We start from the raw sequence: 21,070 nt of genomic DNA, 5'->3' as shown, positions 1-21,070 counted from the left end.
AAACGTTTTTTTTGTAAAATACGGTGGCCCGTCCAGTGGGTCCTTGCGGTCAGTTGGAGGAATCATTATTTTCCGCATAATAAGGAGGCACTTACTTTCTGCGGCCGTGGACCCAGCTGAGACTCTCCACGTACAGTATAGTTCCGATGGAAGTTGTTCCTTGACCACGTTGACCTCGCCGCATTGCGTTGCATGCATGCGTCCATGGGCGTGGTGCGTCCCCACTGTCAGCCTCTCACATACAGTCATCTTCCGATGACTCTCGGTTGTTGACCACGTTGACCACACCGTGCCGAGCGCACCCAGACTGGAACGACCAAGAGATGGGGAAGACGGGGCAGTGAAGTCGCAGATGGAGAGGAGTGGGAAACTTCACTGGTTGGGTGCGCGGCAGCACAGCCGCGGTGCCGCCCACGGGAGACAGGAGCAAGAACAGAGGTTGAAGAAGGAGCACGGCTGTTGGATTAACATCCAACGGTCCAGCTGCTAGAACCATTTGTTGATTAAGTTGACAAAGTCGTGTGTACACGTCCGCTTAGCAGGCCCACAAGTTAGTCACCAAATCTGACGGGTCCCAGCTGTCAACGGGATGAATAATTTTTTTCACAAAACAAGGAGGCACTTCCTTCCATGCGAAGATACAGCCGGTGGGTCCCAGCTGTCAGGTGGAGGAAACATTTTTTTCAGCTTAATAAGGAGGAACTTTCCTTGCGTGCGACCATGGACCTCGTGGGTCCCAGCCGTCAGGCTCTCCACGTACAGTCCTCTTCCGATGACTCTCGTTTGTTGACCACGCCACACCGACAATAGCGAGGCGGTGGACGACAGCGAGGCCCCGAACGGAAACGACTCGGAGATGGGAAACATGGCAGTGGAGTCGCAGATTGAGAGGAGGAGAAGGGTTATAACTGGTTCTGTTGCAATTCATATCAAACTCAGGTTCACAGGACATGTTCATATTCATCACCAACATTCACTATCAACAACTCAAAAGATTCATATATACACAAGCTCAGCATATCTGTGCATCCAAATGATTGATAGATCACACGACAATATTCATACATAATTCACAAAAAGATTCAGATATACACATGTTCAGTATGTTTATGCATCCAAATGATTGAGATCACAGCCAATATGATCCATGGACGAACATTAATTACCTAGGGTACAGACTGGTAAATGGTGTTCAATCAGAGGTACTTCTTGCTAAAATTAGTTCTTGTACGAGTAAACTTTCGAGTACATAAGAGGCAACACAGACAATCTGAACTTTGCTTGTAGGTTTATCCTCAAATAGTGGCCTCGTGTCGACGGAGGTTTGAGCAACTTGGCCACTACTTTCATCCAACTAGTTTACTGGCTCATCTTGGTCCCGTATCTCGCCAAAATTCTACATTGCAGACGAGAAACGAGGCGGTTAAGAAAATGAACCACCCAAATTTTTTGTGCAGTTCAACTGAAGTGGAGCATCCTTGGCGTGCAGACTTATTAAGTCCCAGATGAATATACGCGTCAACCAACTTGTCTGGAATCTTTAGACTCCATGCCATATAGTTCGCTACCATATGTGCCGATAACCAAAAGGCACAAGTTGGGACCAAAGATTAGACTGCGTTTTTCTGGGTTATGCACCAAGCAATATTTTTGGTGTTCACTCTCCTAATACTTGGAGCTTGACAATTGGTTGACGCCGGTTGATACTCGAATGAATATAGGCACTTCTTGTCAACATCGATGCTTGTCTGAGTGAACTTTGGAGTACATAGCAGCAGCATAAGTACCTGTCCATCTGATCATTTTGTGCAGTTCTACTGAAATCACCCGATGTAATGATTTGCCTGCGAGTTCAGGCTCCAAATTATTCCTTTATGAAACCGGCAAACAGTAGCACAATACCAAATTACCAATACATATGACAGGTACAATAACCAGGATAAAGACCAGTACCAACCTGTGTGAGGTAGCATATCAATTACTATTTCCTTTGACTGGAAGCCGAGATAAGCCAAGCGACTGACAGCAAAGGAAGAAAACAAGCAGAGATTAGCAACTGACAGGAAAGGACGGAAGCTGTCGAGGCAATGAAGCACCCAAAGTTTTTGTGCAGTTCCACCAAAATCGAGCATCCCTGTTGGCACATATATTGAGAGTGAGATTACTGTAATAGTGGGACTAGTTGATGAAACATACACTAACAAATAGAAGCACCCTCATTATCTTAATGGGTAAAGTTAGCAACATTGTAGTCTTTCTTAAAGAGAGGTATTAGTTTATTTAATCAGTGCCAATTAGCTCAACTCAACACTCAAAGCATTGCCATTTATCATAGGTTGCAAAACTTAAAAGTGCAAAGATAAAGGAGTTTCTCATGACAGTAGCACGATACAAATAGAGATGACAGCAAACTAATATGGGTGAAGGCCTTAGGCCCGTACCAACCTGAGAAAAAAAGCTTATTCATGTAGTCCCATAAGAGATGATAAAGCACTCACTGGAATCACACAATAGTATATATTTTTGTGCACTTCAAATGTATGGTTGAAATCACTCTTGTTTACCAGTGCTGAGATTATATCGAAAGATTATCAAGAACTTCCAGCAGAGTTAAAGAACTGGCTGGGATACAGTTCATTGTATTGTCTTGTGTAGTCACTAAAATGTATGATTGGCACAACATGATCCCTATTTGCACAAGTAGGAACGAGGTGAAACCTTCATTAGCTTAGTGAGAAAGGATAGGAAGACATTAGCATATTACTCAAACAGTAGCATCAAACTCATGATGGACAATACGCAAAACATTGCCTCATTGAACCAATGGCAATAAATTGACATGCAAAACAATAGCACTATTATGTCATGACACTAATAATATTCCCTCCCTGCTCCACCACATGATTCACCTCCATAGACAAACATTCACACGTACATGATTCAACATAGGGTCCTACTAAAGAATTGTTTAACTCCAACAGGAAAATTAGGCAGTAATAAATTAGTGGTACTTAAGTGCTCCTAATTAATTAAGTGAGACAACAGAAGTGGAAGGGCTCCCTGGAGGATCGTCTCACATGTAAGGTAGTTGTTGCCGGAGCCCTTGAATAGCCTCGACTGAGGCCTCTGGCTTCAGCAAGATCGCCTTGGCACTGTTTATTCTTCTTCTTCTTCCTCTTCATGCTATGTTTCTCTTTCTCCTCACCAGTTGGTAAAACCAAGTACATGATTGGCCTTGTAATTCAGAATTGGTTTTGTCAGTGAGGGAGTACAAGTGTACTAGGAAAAAACAACATTATTTTCTCATGGCAGTCGGAAAATAGAGATGAACACATGCATTAAATATCATTCTTACCTAAAGGAAGGTTATGGCGCCAATATGGATGATGAGGATTGGAACACAGATCTCCTTTTGTGCAGTTCCACCAAAATGAACCAACTGTTCCATCTGACATTCCAGTTAAACAGCACAAAAGTCACTTCTTTTAAGAAGAGTTTTGTGCAGTGCACCAAAAGGTCACAACAGCAACCAGGTCAATTGGATATCCCTGTTTGCACAAAAAGGCACAGAGGAAACAATCAGAGTCTCAAACAATTATAGGCAAAAACATTTGGCTAAACTTGTCAGAGTCTCAAACAATTACAGGCAAAAACAGTGGCATGGCTTCATTTTTACCAGGGACATTATATTAAGAACAACTAAGGCTGCGTTCGGTTCACAGGTTTGGTGCAGGATTTTCGTAGGAACACAATTACTACCGTATTCTTTCCCTTCCAACCGTTCAGAACATGGGAAAGGTGAATAGTGTTTCATAGGAAAGCTGGTCTGGTAGTACTGATTCCATCGGACTAGAAACATCCACGTGCTGCTTATTTTTTGGGCGGAAGCCTGAGGCAGGCGCTCGCTGCCATGCGTTAGACAGGTTGCTATGTTGTGTTTGCCGGAATAAAAAAATCAACCTATGTGTGGTATGTGAGGTGAGGACAAGAGTAGTCACTGTGCAGCTGAATAAACAAATAGCATCTCATACTGCCAAGCATGCTACTCTAAAAAATACAAATCTGTACATTTCATAGTCCATGCAAACACATTCTCTTGAGAGTTTCCTCTAGTTCGCTGTTCCATAGTTTTATACCTACATTCCTTTCCTATTCCTCTATTTTCATCAAGACCTATGTTTTCTGCCCCTTTATTCCGACCAGAGCCTAAATATTTGGTATAAGGGCATGGAACAGTGGGTGCACCAGCAGTACAACACCATGTACGTAAACAGGGGCATAAAGTGGTGATTCATAGTTTGTTGCCCCGAGAAACAAACATCCAAGAAACATATCTGGGTTGGTCCCATTTTTGTTCACTCTAGCCACCTACTCCTATGTGTGGATAGCAAATCTAGTTCTGTTCATACCACTGTGTACAGCGTTACCCCTATATTTCCCTTTTCGACCAAGAGACTGGTTGGATGGCCAGTCTGTACTACTTTCATCCCCTTTCTTTCCTGTTTGTACCAAGTCCGATGTACATACTAAATTCCCCCACCCCCACTTTATTTCAATGACAAGTATTTTTGGACGGAGGGAGTACAAGATTCGACTCCATGAAGTAGCTTTACCTCTAACAATAGAAGAAAAAAAATAGGTGAGGTTGGACCATCCGATCGAGAGGGGCTGAGAGGTAGAAAATGATGCACATGCAGCGACGTAGCGAGCTGGGGAAGTAGAGCTAAGGCGGTTTCAAACGAAGATATACCTGAAGGTCGTCAGGATGTGGATAGGTGGGCGGCGGGAGGCCGGATCCGCCCACAGGCAACGACGAAGGGATCGGAGGACCTCCCGTGCCAGCGCTCGGCCAGAGATAACGGTGCGGCCGGCAGTGGGTCTCCTCCTTCGCTGTCGACGACGGCCTAAACGCTGCCCCTCCTCCCCTTCACCGGCGGAGGGGGATACGTCCGGATCTGTTACCAACGGTGAGGATAGAAAGCCAGTGTTTTTTGAAGGGAGAAAGACAGGGTTACTACCCCTATCTTGTTTAGATCTGGAGAGGATGAGAGTGTGTGAATAGAGCAGCCCTAGCAAGCAAGCGCGGAGGCTCCGGCCTATATATAAGTAGTGGGGTAGTTTTCCTATTTCACTCCATCAAAACAATCGTTTAAAATTTTGTACTATACTACATGCCAGGTCACGGTTTTTTTTAGTTGTTGATTGTTTTTTGAGATAGCTACCCGCTTGTTCCAAGTGGTATTACGGTCTGCCAGGTCGCACTTTGTATCGTTCAAGTCTGGTAGTACTACAAGTCCCTCCATTAAATGAACAACCACCCCCTCGTAAAAATTGTGAACAAGCCCACGGCTAAAATTAGCGGAAACGTGGGTTGCCCCAACATGCATTATTATTTATATTTTCTACTCCCTCCGTTCCTAAATATAAGTCTTTTTTATTAGCCACACCTAAGACAAGATTTTTTTATTAGCTGTGAACCCCACATGTCATAGACACAAAAATTGTGGCAAGATTCCCTTAGGCAAGCCAAAGTGTGTCTAACAATTTGAGCAACACAGGTTAGGCAAGTGTGGCAAGTGTGGGAAAAATAATGTGGCAACATAAGACAAACATAGTCACAATCCAAACAGCCCCGTGATTTTTTGTGACATGCATGAAAATTTGGTTAGTTAAATTTATAGTCAAAATTTGGCAAGGTGCATCAAATCAACACATGCAAGTATCAAAAGGAAAGTCACGGCATGCATGCATGTGTTGTACTCCCTCCGTTTCCAAATATAAGTCTTTTTAGAGATTGCAACAAGTGACTACTCCCTCCGTTCCTAAATGTAAGTCTTCTTAGGGATTCCACTACAAACTACATACGGATGTATATAGACATATTTTAGAGTGTAGATTCACTCATTTTTTTCGTGTGTACTCCAGTTCATAGTGAAAGCTCTAAAAAGACTTATATTTTGGAACGGGGGGAGTACATACGAAGCAGAATATGTCTACTCCTACATACGAAGTAGCCCATTTGAAATGTGTAAAAAGAGTTTTATCGAATGCAGTGCCTTGATGTGTCGCGTCAACTCGTACAATCCCGAGAAATTTGATTACTACGATGCCTTCTCCCTCACGGACTGAGCTCCGGTGCCTTAACTAACCCTGCCTTTAGCTGCATGATAGGTGGGCCAACCACCTGTTGGGCCCACCTGTCATGGATGCAAAGGCAGGAGCAGTAAGTAGAAGCTTTCGCTACACGCTATCCCTCCCGCACGAGGTGGACGGACATGCAGCAGTGGATTCGATACTGTAGAAGTAGGAGTAACATCATTGTTCGTCTTCTCGAAGAGGCGAAGAGCCAAGTGCAAACCGAACATGGCAGTTGCGAACGCTCGCGTGGTGCGGTTCCTTAGAGTACTAGCCAGGCTCTTGCATGAGAAAAAATTGCTATTGTTTAACAATTAAACTCCATTATCCATTGGTTGATACTCATTCTGCATAGGTCCACGCGCTTAGCACCGTTTCCTCCTGGGGTCACCCATGTTTCTTTGCTAATTAATAGCATTCCATGCAATGAACTAGCCATTGAAAGTCATTAAAAGCATGCACACCTCTCATCTCTTATTGGTTGATACGTATGTCAAGAAACAAGAAACAAGGTAGAAGTTAATGCACCGCGCCTAAGTGTTTTGGGACTATTTGGTTTTCATAAGATGACTTACACACCTAGACGAAGGGAGTAGTATAGACCTGTAAACCGGAAGGGCTATTTGCCTTTCTAGAGATTTCAACAAGTGACTAGACTTCAGCTCAAAAAAAACAAGTGACTAGACTACACGTGTGCAGTACCCCCTCCCCTCCAGTTTATAGGGCTCAAATCTCAAATCTCATGAACCAAGGCAGTTTGCGATTGGAGGAATGTATCTCCTACTTTACAAAACTACCCTAATTAAACTCATGCATTAATTACGTAGTTCTCTCGTTTTCCTCTCCGCCTTGGTCGCGGTGCACAATATTGAGACTAGCCATAGTGGGTGTAACTTAGGTAGTAACTTAACACATCCCAAGACAATTTTGCTTATGTGGCAAGTATTTAATGAGGAAAGAGGTGCTTGTGGTAACATAATATGTTACTGTAACATAGCGCTTTCCGAGGCAAAATGAGTCTATGAGATAATAAATGAAGCAATCTATGATACTACTACTATGTTACTTTGCACTATGGAGGTAGTAACTTACACTAGTGTCATATGCATGATACTAGTCTAAGTTACTCCCCACTATGACCAGCCTGAGAGAGTGCTTTGATACATTTTAGTCTCATCACTAAAAGTAGTGGGACTAAAACTTGTTAGCCTCATCCATGCTTGGATCCAAATACTAAAGAGACTAAAATCAAGTTAATGACATTTCAAAGCATCCGGGCCCGTGTGCCATCCACCAAATCACAGCGAGGTGCTATAGTTGAGACTCACCTGTCACCCCGGTGTGGCCGTCATGACCCGTCATATCAGAAAACCCACACCTTTACCAGCAGTGGTAAGGTGGCCTCCAAGTTGGACTGGACGAAGCAACCATCATTTTATTGGAACGCTCGTTCAAGCCCTTTCTTCCCTTTCTTGAAGAAAACCTCACTCCATGCTCTCACTTCTGCCATTTTTCTTCTCTACCGACGAAGGAAAGGTGGAAGAATCAGTTATGCTGCTATATTTTCATTCCAATAATCTTCTTTTTGCGAAGCACTGACCGATTCTCACATCCTATTCTTTTCCCGTTTTCATTGCAATTGTGGTTTCCTTTCGATTGCTTTTTGTTTGTCAGTTCATTGATGGATCCTGGAGCACTAGGCAAAGAGTTGCCGGCGGACAACCCACTGAAGACAGCGATCTCCAAGAAGCGAGCACCGACCAACGAGTTGACCATGTTGGCAGGCCAACCCATGGAGACGAAGAACTCCAAGAAACAAGCACTGGCCAAAGAGTTGAGGACGTTGGCGGACGAACTCCTCAAAGAAAGTTGGAAGAACAGCAAGGGCCCCACCATGCCTACCCCAGGAGCTCTGATTGCCACCTATGTGAGGCTCAAGACCGAGTTTGAGGAGATAGTCGCCGTTGAGAAGCAGTATTCCCATGGCAAGGTGATGGCCCCCATCGAGGATGAGGAGATGGCCCCCGGAGGGATGAGATCCCCCGGTGAGCTGCACAAGGTAAAAAATAATGGCTTATTACCATAGTTGTGGTTTTTGATTATTTGCAATGTGCTTGCTTTTAGATTATTTGCAATGTGCTTGCTGATATGTTAGTGTTGTACAGGTGCCGGTGGTTGTCGTTGATGATTCCGATGTCGTGGCCCATCCTGTTGACATCGCCCTGGAGATCGATTCCGATACCGCTGTCCATCCTGTGGACATCGCCCCAGAGATCGATTCCGATGTCACGGTCAGTCTTGTGGACATCGCCCCAGAAATCGATTCCCATGCCGCTGTTCATGCTGTGGTCATTGCCCGAGAGATCGATGACAAGAAATAGTTGGTCGCGCTAATCCTTCTGGGTAGTTTGCATTGCCCTGTGTTTAATTACCAGAACGATGCGTGTTATCAAACCATCTTAGGGCTAGTGCACTGTCTTGTGTGGGCGGATCTTGCTACTTTTGTTTGATAGTGAATCATGCGATGAATCATGCGAACCCTCTCCGAGTTATGGAAACAGATGTATCCTCACCAGCTTTTGATGTAATATATGGCTTGCTTAGATGTAAGTTTGAACTGTTTATCATATCAGCAGGGCTTGTTTGATGATTCTTGGTGTTAGTAGGCTAGCTACTGTGCGAGCTATAGTACTTGCAAAACACTCACCGAAGAGAAAAGTTGGGGCATGAGCTCGTGGTACGCTTATACTTATCCCTCGTCGATCGACCAATAGCCCTAGCTCCTAAAATTGTAGGCTTAGTGATCGATCAAACAATAGTCGACATACATTCAGGCCTCATTTGGTTCATAGGGTAGGAAAATCGTAGCAAAAGTACAGAGAACGTGCAACACAAAATCATAGCAGTGCAAAGACGTACTCCCTCTGTTCCAAAATAGATGACCTAGGCGGGCTAGTTTGGCCTAGTGGGTTTCAGTGACATGACGTGGTACAGTGCCATCCAGTCTTCGTGTGTGGTAGCAGTATTGCGGGTAGAGTAAGTTTTCTTGAAGAAGAGGAATTCAACGAAGTCAGGATGGTTCCTTCGTCCGAACAACTTACGGTGGGAAAGGTTGGGCCTGCGACACGACCAGGGTAGACCAGGATAATTTTGTGCATGGCAGATGGACCAGGATGGTCGATGTCCCACATGTCGGCGAATGAAAGTATTGTTTCCGATATAGAGGATGAGCAACGAGTATTCATTGTTTATTTTTGATGAAAGCTATTATCTCCACTGTTACTCCTTGACTTTGCCAATGCCTCTCTCTCCTCCACATAAGCGGGGACTACTCGCTATGCATGTAGTGGGCAACTGGCGTCTTGAGGGGCCAGGGCGGTGAGAGCGGGCTCCGAAAGCGGTCCGGACTCTAGCATGGCCCACCTCGCATTATCACCATATATTTCTTGGAGTCCATGCGCGGCGGGCGGGTGATCTCTTCTCCCTCCCCCGTTTCTCTCTTCTTAGCCGACGCCCGCCGAGCGATTAGATTTCGACTATTGACGGTTTATTCAATTACGGTCCCACATGTCAGTGAAATTGCAAGACAACGCGTGTCCCCTTTGGTGAGCGGCGTGCGAGCCGGACTGTCGGGGTTGCGATGCGTACGAGTCGTAATTGTGATGCCTTTTCCTTTAGAACTTGCGAAGTGTAACATTTTCACGTGATCCAGAACAAAATGACGAGGGTGGTGCTTTCCCGCTCGTTAGGCGGGCTAGTTCGAGTGATATGACGTGCTACAGTGCCGTCCACTTGCTCCATTTTTATGTAAGCAAGAGTTTACACTCGTACGCGGGAGGAGTGCGAAACACCGCGGATCTGATTTTGATTGAGGGATAACTGTTCCCTGCCAAATAATGGAGGATTGTTAGCGATTATAGCATGATAGTTAGGGCATCTCCAGCACTGGCCCACAAATTTACACCGACATCTGTCCGAGGACACTGATGGATGCCATCTGATGCTGCCCGCATACCTTTCCACAACTATATGAACTAACCAGACGAAATTCGTGCAAACAAAGCAAATTTCAAATTAACCAGATGAAATTAACCGGATGAAATTCATTACATTTCAAAAACTTTTCCTACAAACTGGACGAAATTCATTACTTATTTCGCACAAACCGTACTAAACCTACTTTAAACCTAATCTAAACGATCGCCGGCGCCCGACCACCAAGTCCGGCCATGAACCCGAGAAAGACGGCCATTGCCTTTGCCTCCTCCTCATCCGCCTCGATAACCTCCTCCTCCGGCCGAAGCACAAGGTTATGAAGATTTCCGCCTCCACGTCGCCGTCAAGCGGCTAATCGGCCGCCGATGTTTACCCCACCAAGCTTGGCGTCGACTGAGTGGAGTAGCGGTGGCCTTCCCGGGACCAGAGCGGCGGTGACCTACCGTGTACTACTCTTCCTCGCTGCCGGCTTCGTGGTCGTGGTGGCGGAGGGCGGCCCGGGGGGTGCCAGCGATCTCCTTCGTTTGCTCCTGTGACAGTATGTCAAAGAGAGCTCTGGGAGTGCGCCCGGAGTGGAGCCGCCGATGTCCCTCGTCTGCTCCTGCGACAGTACGTCCAAGAGAGATTCAGAGGGCCACGAGGCCATGGTTGAAGTGGTGCCGACAGAAGGAAGTGACCGGAGGAGAATAAGTGTGGGTTTTTGGCTATGGCTGGGAGCTGGGGCTCAAGTTAATATAGCGGGCGAATGGCAATGAGCCGCGGCAGACGGATGGACAACTGGCGCCGGAGTAGGTTCATCGGGCGTGAATGCGGATGTTGCTTCAATGACTTAACTGCAAATGCGTTTGGGTGACTGACATGTGGGCACAACGGGCGTTTGGCCCGCATGTCAGTGACACACCAATTGCACCTGCAGTTAAGTCTAGTGAATGCGGCATTGCCATTCTGGAGAGACGGTGACCGCTTCAGGCGCATGCGGACTGTTTGACTGGTCAACCATACAAATACGGAGCTATACGCTGAGCCAGCGACCGTATAATCACCATATCTCGTATACAATGATCAAAGTGAGCTATCAAGACAAGTTCGATGACCACCAATGCATTTTACTCGGTAATAAATGACCAGGATTGAAGGGGAATCCTAATTTGCTTCGTTTTCTGTCCTTGAGCTCTTGACAAACCAATGCACTATACGGTTGTCCGGCCACTCCACCCCGGAGCTCTCACCAAGCGTCATTCATGCCACCGCACCGCACACTAACCGGTAAGGCAGCGATGGCATCCCGTCGCGCCGAGTTCCTCGCCGCCCACAAATGCACACAAAATGGTAGGGAAGCGATGGCATCCCGCCGTGCCGAGTTCATCGCCGCTCGCGACCTCACAACTATGTGGGAGGAATTTGAAGATGGCAAGGCTGAATGGGTGGTAGAGCAAGAGGCAGCCAAAGCCGCACAGAGGGAGCGGAAAAGTCAGAAAGCACTCAAGAAAAGAGAGGCCCGCCGCCGCAAGAAAGAAAAGGACGCACGCGCTGCTGCGGAGAGGTCGGCGGAGATCCAAGCACGTTGGGGTGTCGCCGACAAAGCCGGGAAGGAGAACGACGGTGTCTGGCCAGCATGTGAGAAGTAGTAGTACTAGTAGTTAGTGTGTGTGTCTGTGTCTGAGTACGAGCATGTACTAGTACTACTAGTTACTACTGTAGTTTTTAGAGCAAATTACCAGTACATTAGCCTAGACTAAGTGGAAAAATTACTATCCTATGCATCAAATGGCATCTCTTTCTCTATAGGAATTGAGATGCATGTCATCTCATTTCCTATGATTTTCATATTCCTATTCTATGAACGAAAGGAGGCCTCTGTTGGAGTAAATACTGTAGCTAGCAGTACTGCTGGTACAGTAGTTTTCTTCAAGAAGCGGAATTCAATGAAGTCATGATGGTTCCTTCGTCCCAGCAACTTCAAAGTGGGAAGTGGGCCTGTGATTTGACGGCTCATTTGTCATTGTTACTACGGCGCGACGACCTGGGTGACTCTCCCTTGGAGTTATGCATGCATGGCAAGTGGACCAGGATGGTCGACGTCCCACATGTTGGCGAACGGAAGTATTCTTTCCGATATCGAGGAGCAAGGAAACCGCGTGGTATAGTATCACTGCTGATTGGTTCACAAAAAAATAGTATCACTGCCGATTTATAATTATTTTTTATTTCTGATGAATGCTAGCGTTTCAACTCTTACGACGAAGGGTGCCAAACAGGGCACGTGCTGGATGTCCCACACATCAGCGAAAGGAGTGGGACATGAACATCATGGTAGAGCCCAACGTAAAAAAACAGCACGGTAGAGCATCTCCACTTCTTCCACTTCTGGGTCGGAGACCACACGTAGTAGTACTTAGCTGTATGAACGATACAAAGTGCGACCTAGAGAGAAAGACACGTCTAGTTGGAAGGTCTTGGGGCATACACGTAAACAAATATAAAAGTTAATATATTCCTGCAACTAATATAGTAGTAGTAGAGTACTTAGACACGTACTCCATAACATCACCGTGCATTGCACGTACAACGTTTAGTGGTAGTACGTAGTAAGAGACAAATGCCGCCCAAGAGTTCCCTCCTCGACCTACTTTTGGGTGTTTGGTAGAGTGTATGGAGGGTGCATGAGTCCACACTAGTTTAGCATAAATACACTAGAAGCATGCATGAAGAGAGCATGCATGAAGAGGGGTGTTGAGTTGAGCATGCATGAAGAGGGAATAACTATGCTGAGACGAGAACGCAACCAAACACACCCTGTATGCCACACATGTTCATACCATTTGTGCATTTCTACTTCACTTACTGCGCTACATTACTAGGGTTCATACATCCACTCCTGGGTACATGTCCGTCTCGTAGTTCCAGTGCCACGTGTTTTTCATATAGATGGAACGATCGTTGCATAACACATGCACCTTGATGCTAGATGTCTCGCATGTTGGCAAAAGGATGAACAAAGCTCACGTAAAAAAATAGAGTGGAAGAACATAGATTCCGGACGACCGAGAAGGAGCAAGGAACCTCGTGGTGGAGCATCTGCACTCATAATATTTAATATTATTCAGTGATATAAAATTAACCAATCACCTCCACAGTGGACTAGAAGAGTACAAAACACGGCAGCCCAGTGTAGTTACATCATACTAGTACATGGCTAACCCACGCTATCACCATATTTCTTGGCTTCCGTGCGACACCTATCTCTAGTAATCCAACAGCCTGTATCGCTTCTCCCTCCTCGTATCTATCAAAGTGCGGCGGGCTAGCGTTTCTGCCGTCTATTGAGGTCGGTTAACTATCACATGTTAGCGACATGCCAAGAGCATTCTAAAATAAATTCCTTTCATGTTTAGTTTTCAAAAAGAAAAAAAATCCTTTCACGTACGAATTTGCCTGTATGCTTTGAGCAACTTGCATGTCCTATACTGCTCCTGTTTGATACTCTAACTTAGCTAGAGGTTAGACTAACTCATGACTAACCCTGAAATAACTGTAGCCAAAGAGGTGTTTGGGTGACAGGGTTAGATTGACAATAAATGCACTTCATGGAGAGAGAAAAGTGATTTTTCAGTGGTCCCAATGAGAACTATCTCCAGTTAGCACCTCTTGGGTGGGATAGGTTTTTTTGGTGGGTTTGGTGCAACTTGCTCCAATTTAAACCCTCATGCTTGGATACATTAGGGATATTTGAGCCCCAACTAGCTCAAACTAACTCTAACCCATGGATCCAAATAGGGCCTATGGCCAGTCGCGTGCACCGGGAAGCGGCGCTCTCTCGGCCGTTGCGCCACTTCAAAGCCGGCGCCAGTGAGAGGTCGCCTCCGCTCTAGCCGGGCATTAATGCGGCACTGACGCTCCAGATGACGCTGACTGTTTCACGCGGGAAGCACGCGCTGGCAAGGGAGTATAGGTTTTGAACCGTTTCAGGTGTAGTAGTAATGGTAGTTTGCAAAACTACTCAATTATTGCACTCAGTTTCCTAAGAAATTGTGGTAAAAAAACGTTACTCCACAGCCCGCTTCCCTTCTCCTTCCTGCTCGTGATTTACGTGTCCATGTTAATGTGGTTGTGTCAAAAAAATGTCACTTCCTGCTCGTGATTTGCGTTATATAATTACAAGCAAGATTCTCGTGCATTGCACGGAACATCAATATGCATTTTTTTACAAAACACTTATTGCGATTGACCCATGAAGGAGTAATCCCATGTGTAAAAACTAATGATATCTCGAGAATTTTATCGGAAAACTGGTATCTCGAGAATGTCATCGAAAAAATGAAAGATGAGAGATAAGGCGAGGAGGAGTGGAGCGTGGTGGTGACTGGTGGTCGGAATGGGCGGAGGCATGGGGATGGACGGCGCCGGCAGGCGGCAGCGGCCACCATGCATGCTAGATTGTTCCAGAGACTTATTCCTTTTTAATTGCTGAGCAATGAGGTTGCGGGAGATAATGATGTGGAGAGAGGTGCGGGTATCTTTTGTAAAATTATCTTAGTTTGCTTCCTATCCGTCAGATATAGATCATACGGTCTGTATTACAAGATGGTAGGCACACCATCATCGCCAACTCGTTTTTTTATAAGGGTATACAGACGATAAGTTTGCTGACTACTAAAGTAAAGTGGAATCTGTCCATGTTATGCAAGTAAATAAAGGTGATTGTTTATCATACGGGTAAGGTTGGATGAAGGGTGGTAGGAACAAATGCTCCGCCTAGAGCAGGTGTGTGTGAGATGGAGTCTTAGTGTGTGTGGTGTGTGTGTGTGTGTGTGAGAGAGAGAGAGAGAGGAGAGAGAGAGATGGAGTCTTAGTTTGTGTGTGTGAGAGAGAGAGAGAGATGGAGTCTAAGTGTGTGTGGGGGGGTGCGTGTGTGTGTGTGTGAGAGAGAGAGAGATGGAGTCTTAGTGTGTGTGTGTGGGGGTGGGGGGTGCGTGCGTGTGTGTGTGTGGGCGCGCGCGCGCGTGCGCGCGCGTGTGTGTGTGTCCCGGGGTCCTCTGTGGCGGATGTAATTTATGTGTGCATGGCTTCATCATAGAGAGGTGATGTGTATGGCAGAGGCCACCAACGATGGGGTGCGAGAGAGAAAATGCCCGTAGGAGGGAAGAGAAGGTGCGTGCGCGTGAGAGTCGACATCGAGAGAATGTGTTTGTTCGGGAGAAGACTACTATATATCATGGTGCATGTAGGCGGGAATTAAACAAAGGGATGGTCTTATTGGTTGCGGGGATATAGGGGAAGAGTGAGAGGCGCGCGGGGCGGAAGGGGGGCAGCTAGAAGGAGATTGTTAAGTGTGAGTGTGTGTTTTTCCCATCCAGGCGGAAGTTATGTGCACAAAAGAGGAGAACGATTCGACGTGGCGTTAGGATTGAGGGTAATTAACTACGTATGGAGACATAGAGACCTTGAACATGCATGTGTGAGAGGTATACATGTATACGTGGGATGTGTGTGTGTGCGCGCGCATGATCGAGATAAAAGAAAGAAGACATAAGTCCTAAGATCAACGACATGGGAGAGACGGATCGGTATCATAATATGCACGCATGTGAGAATGCAGGGAAGAAGGCCCGACAATTGAGCATGTGTTTTTGTCTTTAAGAGATAGTGGCGTGTGCTGGAGCATGCATCTATGGCGAGCAGAGGGGGTGAGGCGCAACGATTGTGCAAAAGAGATCAACCTATAAATGCATATGTATGGATAGACATATATAGTGTGGGTGATAGGAAGCAAGACTCCGTGCGAGAAAGAAATGTTGATGGAGAAACTACAGATAGATACAGAGATGGAGATGCTAGCTAGAGAGACATCCGTTAGTTTGGGTGTCGGAGATGACCGTCGGGTGGTTCAAAGGGTGAAGTTATATATGTGTGTGTGTGGGCACTTGACTGCATGCATGTAGAGAGAAACATATGTAGTGTGCGTGATAGGAATCAAGAGTGAGGGCGAGAAAGAAGGTTGATGGCGAAACAGATAAATAGAAAGATAAAGATGCTAGCTAGTGTGCGCTAGAGATAGGAGTCGAGTGGATCAGAAGGCTGGGTTATGTGTGTGGGTGTGAGAGAGATAGAGAGAGGGTGCATGTGAGTCACATACAAACAAATATCAGAGAGAAATGAGATCCAGAGAGACGGAGTTTTGTGTCTGCGAGAGAGAAAGATATTTCACAACGAGAGTGATAGCTAGAGAGACATATGAGGGAACGCAAGATATCTCTAGGGAGAGAGGGTGTGTTTGAGCGACATACAAGAGTACAATGGAGAAATATGAGACCGTGGGAGACAGAGTTTGTGTTTGTGTGTGAGAAAGAGATATTGAAGAGGAAGAGTCGTTGGTTCTCATATCTAAGGGGCGAAAGACATCTCTGTATGAGGAGTGTGCGAGTGGCACACATGGGAATAGTTGAGAGAAATGAGACCCCGGGAGACAAAGTTTTGTGTTTGTGGAGAGAAAGAGATTCCACATGGAGAATCATAGCTAGAGACACATAGCAGGGAGCGAGATATACTTAGAGAGAGATAGAGTGATGAAGGTCGATGGAGAGAGTACCGTTAGTGTGTTACGAAGATAAAAGATCATTGTCGACATACAGGTAGCACAAGAGATGCCTGAGAGACGATGAACGCGTATAGGTCCAGAGAGATAGTCCTATATAAGCATGAGTGATAGCTATATGAGAGGAATATCTGGATTAAAGGGGATTCAAATATTTAAACTGGAGATCACGACATCGATAATATCATAACGCAAATTGGTGTATCAAACATGCATATTCATTTGAATTTGGGCACACGTGTAATGTTATATAGTTTATCAATATAGGTGATCCATAGATTCTTCAATTACAAACAATGCATGGTTTATATGCAATTAGTGTCTAAACGGGATTACACTATATGTTGTGTGTGCGAAACACATTATACATGTTTGAGAAGTTAAAAAAAACCCGCATGAAACACACATTAATTGGAGACAGTTAGTGAGGAATGCATACATTGGATTTCAACATAAAGTGGTTTCAAATATTTGGAAATCCAAATTGATGGATACAACCTTATGAATCTAAGATCATGCCATTTGTAAACCATATTTATGTATAAATGGTGTTGTGCTTTTGAAAGTATATATGTAAAAAAAATGATGTATACAGAATGTAATTCCAATTGAGAATGGATCCCGCTCGAAAAAAATAGTAGAATACAAATGGGATTAGAATTGAGTTGGCACGGTAAACGTGCACTGTGCAAAATTTGAACGAAGCGGGGAAAGTCGCAGTAACCGCCCAAAACCAAAATCTGCGAGATGGAAATCACCACTGCCTATCCCTACCGCGCAAAGCCTATCTGCTGGATTTCTATTGGTTTCAATAGGGGTAGGTTTGTAATTTCACCCAAACGTGACGTAACCGCCTCTCACCCGGATTCATACACGGTGGGCACCAAAACACAATGTGCCCTCGACCGAAATCGACTCCCTCCCCGATTCATATTCATACACGGTGGGTGCCAAAAACAAACTCTCGTCGGCAAATATTTGGTGTATGCAAGATTACCGTCCTATCCCCAACCGACTAATGTTGCTGTGATGTAGTAGAAATTTGAAATGGGGGCTAAGTTTGTAAATTTCCTTGCATTTGAGACAAGCGCGCCCTGACTACATGGTCCCCCCCCCTTCCTCTCTACCTCCCTTTTCCCCATTCATACTCCGTGGGCGCCAAAACACCCTCTCCACCCACCCTCCTCCGTCCTCCGCCGTCCGCCACCCCATCCACCGCCGTCCTCCTCCACCATGCCGGAGCTGATACCCCGACGTCGCCGTCCATTACAAGAGATCGACCTCTCTCATCCACGCCCTCGAACCGGGATCCTTGCATCCCGTCCTCTCGCTTCATCCCCACCGTCGTCCACCTTGCAGGCGCCGCTCCTATGACCGTCTCGTCCACCGCGCCCTGCCGCCACCCTCTATCCTCCTAGATCTACTTCCACGCTGCTGATAGCCATTGCTACCACAGCACCGTCAAATTCTCACCAGATGCATACACGGTGCCGCACTAGAGGCGGTACTCTTTCGTATCTGCTCAACTTATTTATCACAGCAAGAAAATAGATCCCCACTGCTTTACTCTGATTTCTTGTCTTGGTTGAGAAGTTGCCTTTGTCCAGTTTGCACCTTCAGATCCGCCATGGCACGCTCAACACTATATTCCCAATGCTTATGGTTTTCCCCTTTTATATTCCACACTAGTTAAATCACAGTAGACTAAATTTCAAAATTGGGTCAGTCGATTTTTCAGAGCTCGCCGGAGTTCGCCGGTGCAATCCAAGGGGCTCGGGTGGTTGTGGGGCCTCGCCGAACTTAGAAAACTCGACGCGGGTGGGGGGTGGGGGTGGCGGAGGAACACAGGCGGTGGGGGCCGGTGGTCTGGCCGGCGGCCTGTGCGGTGTTCTTTATGGGAAGAATCACAGACGAGGAAGAAGAAGGGTTAGGAGATGTAGGATCTTCATCCAACCGCCTGAAATGGTCGAGAGACAGCTGGGAGTTGCATTCTTAATGCACTCTGGTTCATCATGTGTGGGCACTGCGCAACCAACATTTTATTATCCAAAATCTGCTTGCTCTTATTTACCATGTTCGATAGTGTTGGCCTGTACGCGATCGATAGGCTTTCAATTACTAGCGGCGATACAACACCGTATTTTCAAGCCAGTTCCACTTTCCCGATTTATATATCGTGGTTATGGTGTACCCCTGTTATGTACACTATGATCTGCCTAGTTGCTGTGTGCTCTTGTTATCATGGTTTGGCAATAAACTATCTATACAGTATATTATGAACCTATCATCTGCCAGCTATCCTTACTTCTGGAGCCTATTTTTTGTGTACTTGTGCCAGATTATATAAATGCACGCACGATATTACAGCACACATGAGCTCTCTCATCATAATCCAATGATAGCACATAAGTGTTTACAGGGGCACCCCTATATTAGAATATCATCTGCATTACAAAGATAATCTCACAACTATTTATGTTTTCATGGTTCTCAGATATTATACGCAATTACAGTGAATATCAGAATCCGCGCATCAGAAGAATATTGTGGAACACTGCAATGACTTACAAAATTGGCACCAAGGCATTGAGTGCCATTTTGGAAGCAATGAAACTCGTACGCTCCCCACCTGTTGATTCTTGTTCAGAATATCATTCTAATGACTATTCTAACCTCGAGGAGTCAAAGGCAGATGGCCTGTCCTGTTCACCCATCAAGGTGCCTGTTCTAATTTGGCAAGGTTTTATTGATTGCGCGTATCTTGCATATGTTGTCTTGCATTTCTTCTACTTTGTTGCACCACCATCTGCTTAGTTTACTCATCATATAACTCGAGATGCTATGCCCATCCATTATCAATACATATTCCATATGTCGTCATACCATGTTTTTCCACTCAAATGTTGTTCTTGTGCATCAGACATCAAAAAGGAAGAGGGTGATAGCCGAACCTGAAGGAGCACCAGCAAAGTCCTTGAAAAACATGGTGGTGCCGGAGAAATCAGACAGCGCCCCACTTATATTGGCTGTACAACCAGTGACACAAAACATAGGACCGACTCCAGCAGACTGTACCCATACTTCACTGGCCACACCACTAGCCCCACCACACAGGACATGCACTCCAGCAAAAGGTATACCGATTTCATTTGCCATAGCACCAGCCGTACCACAGAAAAATCCCACTCCAGCAAAAAGTACAGCAAGTCCACCGGCCGAAGACCTATCCCAACTGCAGAGACGGCCAATTCCTGCAGATTAGAACCCCATTCCATTTATTCCCAGTTTAAAAGATAATGCTTTCAATGTTGTTAGGGACTACATGCATATATTCCCATCATGGGAAGATTATAGTGAAGACAAACACCATTTTCACATCTTCCTGTCCAACTTATGTGTAAGTGCTATTATTCATGGTTATTATTTTCCTGTTTTCTCCTGATCGAACACAGCAAGATTTACATTATATTGTAGTAACTAGGTGAGGGTTAATCTAGATAGTCATGACGAGCAAAGCTTGCTTGTGCTTTTCAAGGAAGCATTGTAGCAGTATCGGTGTTACCTGAGGAAATCACACTTTGATGGCAAGTCTATAAACGAATTTCCGGTGAAGTCTCCTGTGCTAAATTTAGAAGACATTGAATGGAAAAACCTTGTTATGCACTAGTCGCATTCCCAGGATGAGGTACTGTCTATGAAATCACATGACAATTTGAACTTCTACTTTTCCGCATGTGCCTTATGGATCTTTTTTGCAGGAAATCAGCTCGAAGAAGAATTCCGGTTTGAAAAGAACGACAGGATATCGCAAATATGCTGCCCGCTGCTTTGCTCTTGTTAGTACCTATTGTCCTATATCACTGTACTTGCATACATACCTGGTTCATTATGTGACAGCAGTATGCATGATAGCTTGCTTATCAATTGTTCTCTCCAAATTATCTGATCTGTATGAATGGTTACATTAGTGTAGAATATATCCAATGCCAATGAATTTTTTTAGCGCTGCATTATTCTTGTAAGTACATGTTGTCCTTTATCAGTGTACTTATATTGATAGGTAGTTGTTGATGTACCATCACTCTGCAGCTTATTTTTCCTTTGCCCTCCATTTTCTACACATCAGATCTATATTTACTCTTCCCATAAGGTTGGTACTGAAGAAGTTTAGCTGTGCATTGCTCTTGGCTGTGCCTTTTGCCTGTATCGCTGCACATACATTTATAGCTACTTGGTTATGTAGCATCACTCTTCATCTTATCTTAAATATTCTCCATTTTTTCGTATATTATCACATCTATATTTACTCTTAACAAAATGTAGAATAAAGGCAATGCTTATGAA

This window comes from Triticum dicoccoides, chromosome 2B, assembly GCF_002162155.2.
Source record: "Triticum dicoccoides isolate Atlit2015 ecotype Zavitan chromosome 2B, WEW_v2.0, whole genome shotgun sequence".
Taxonomy (NCBI): domain Eukaryota; kingdom Viridiplantae; phylum Streptophyta; class Magnoliopsida; order Poales; family Poaceae; genus Triticum; species Triticum dicoccoides.
This window is presented reverse-complemented; position numbering follows the sequence as displayed.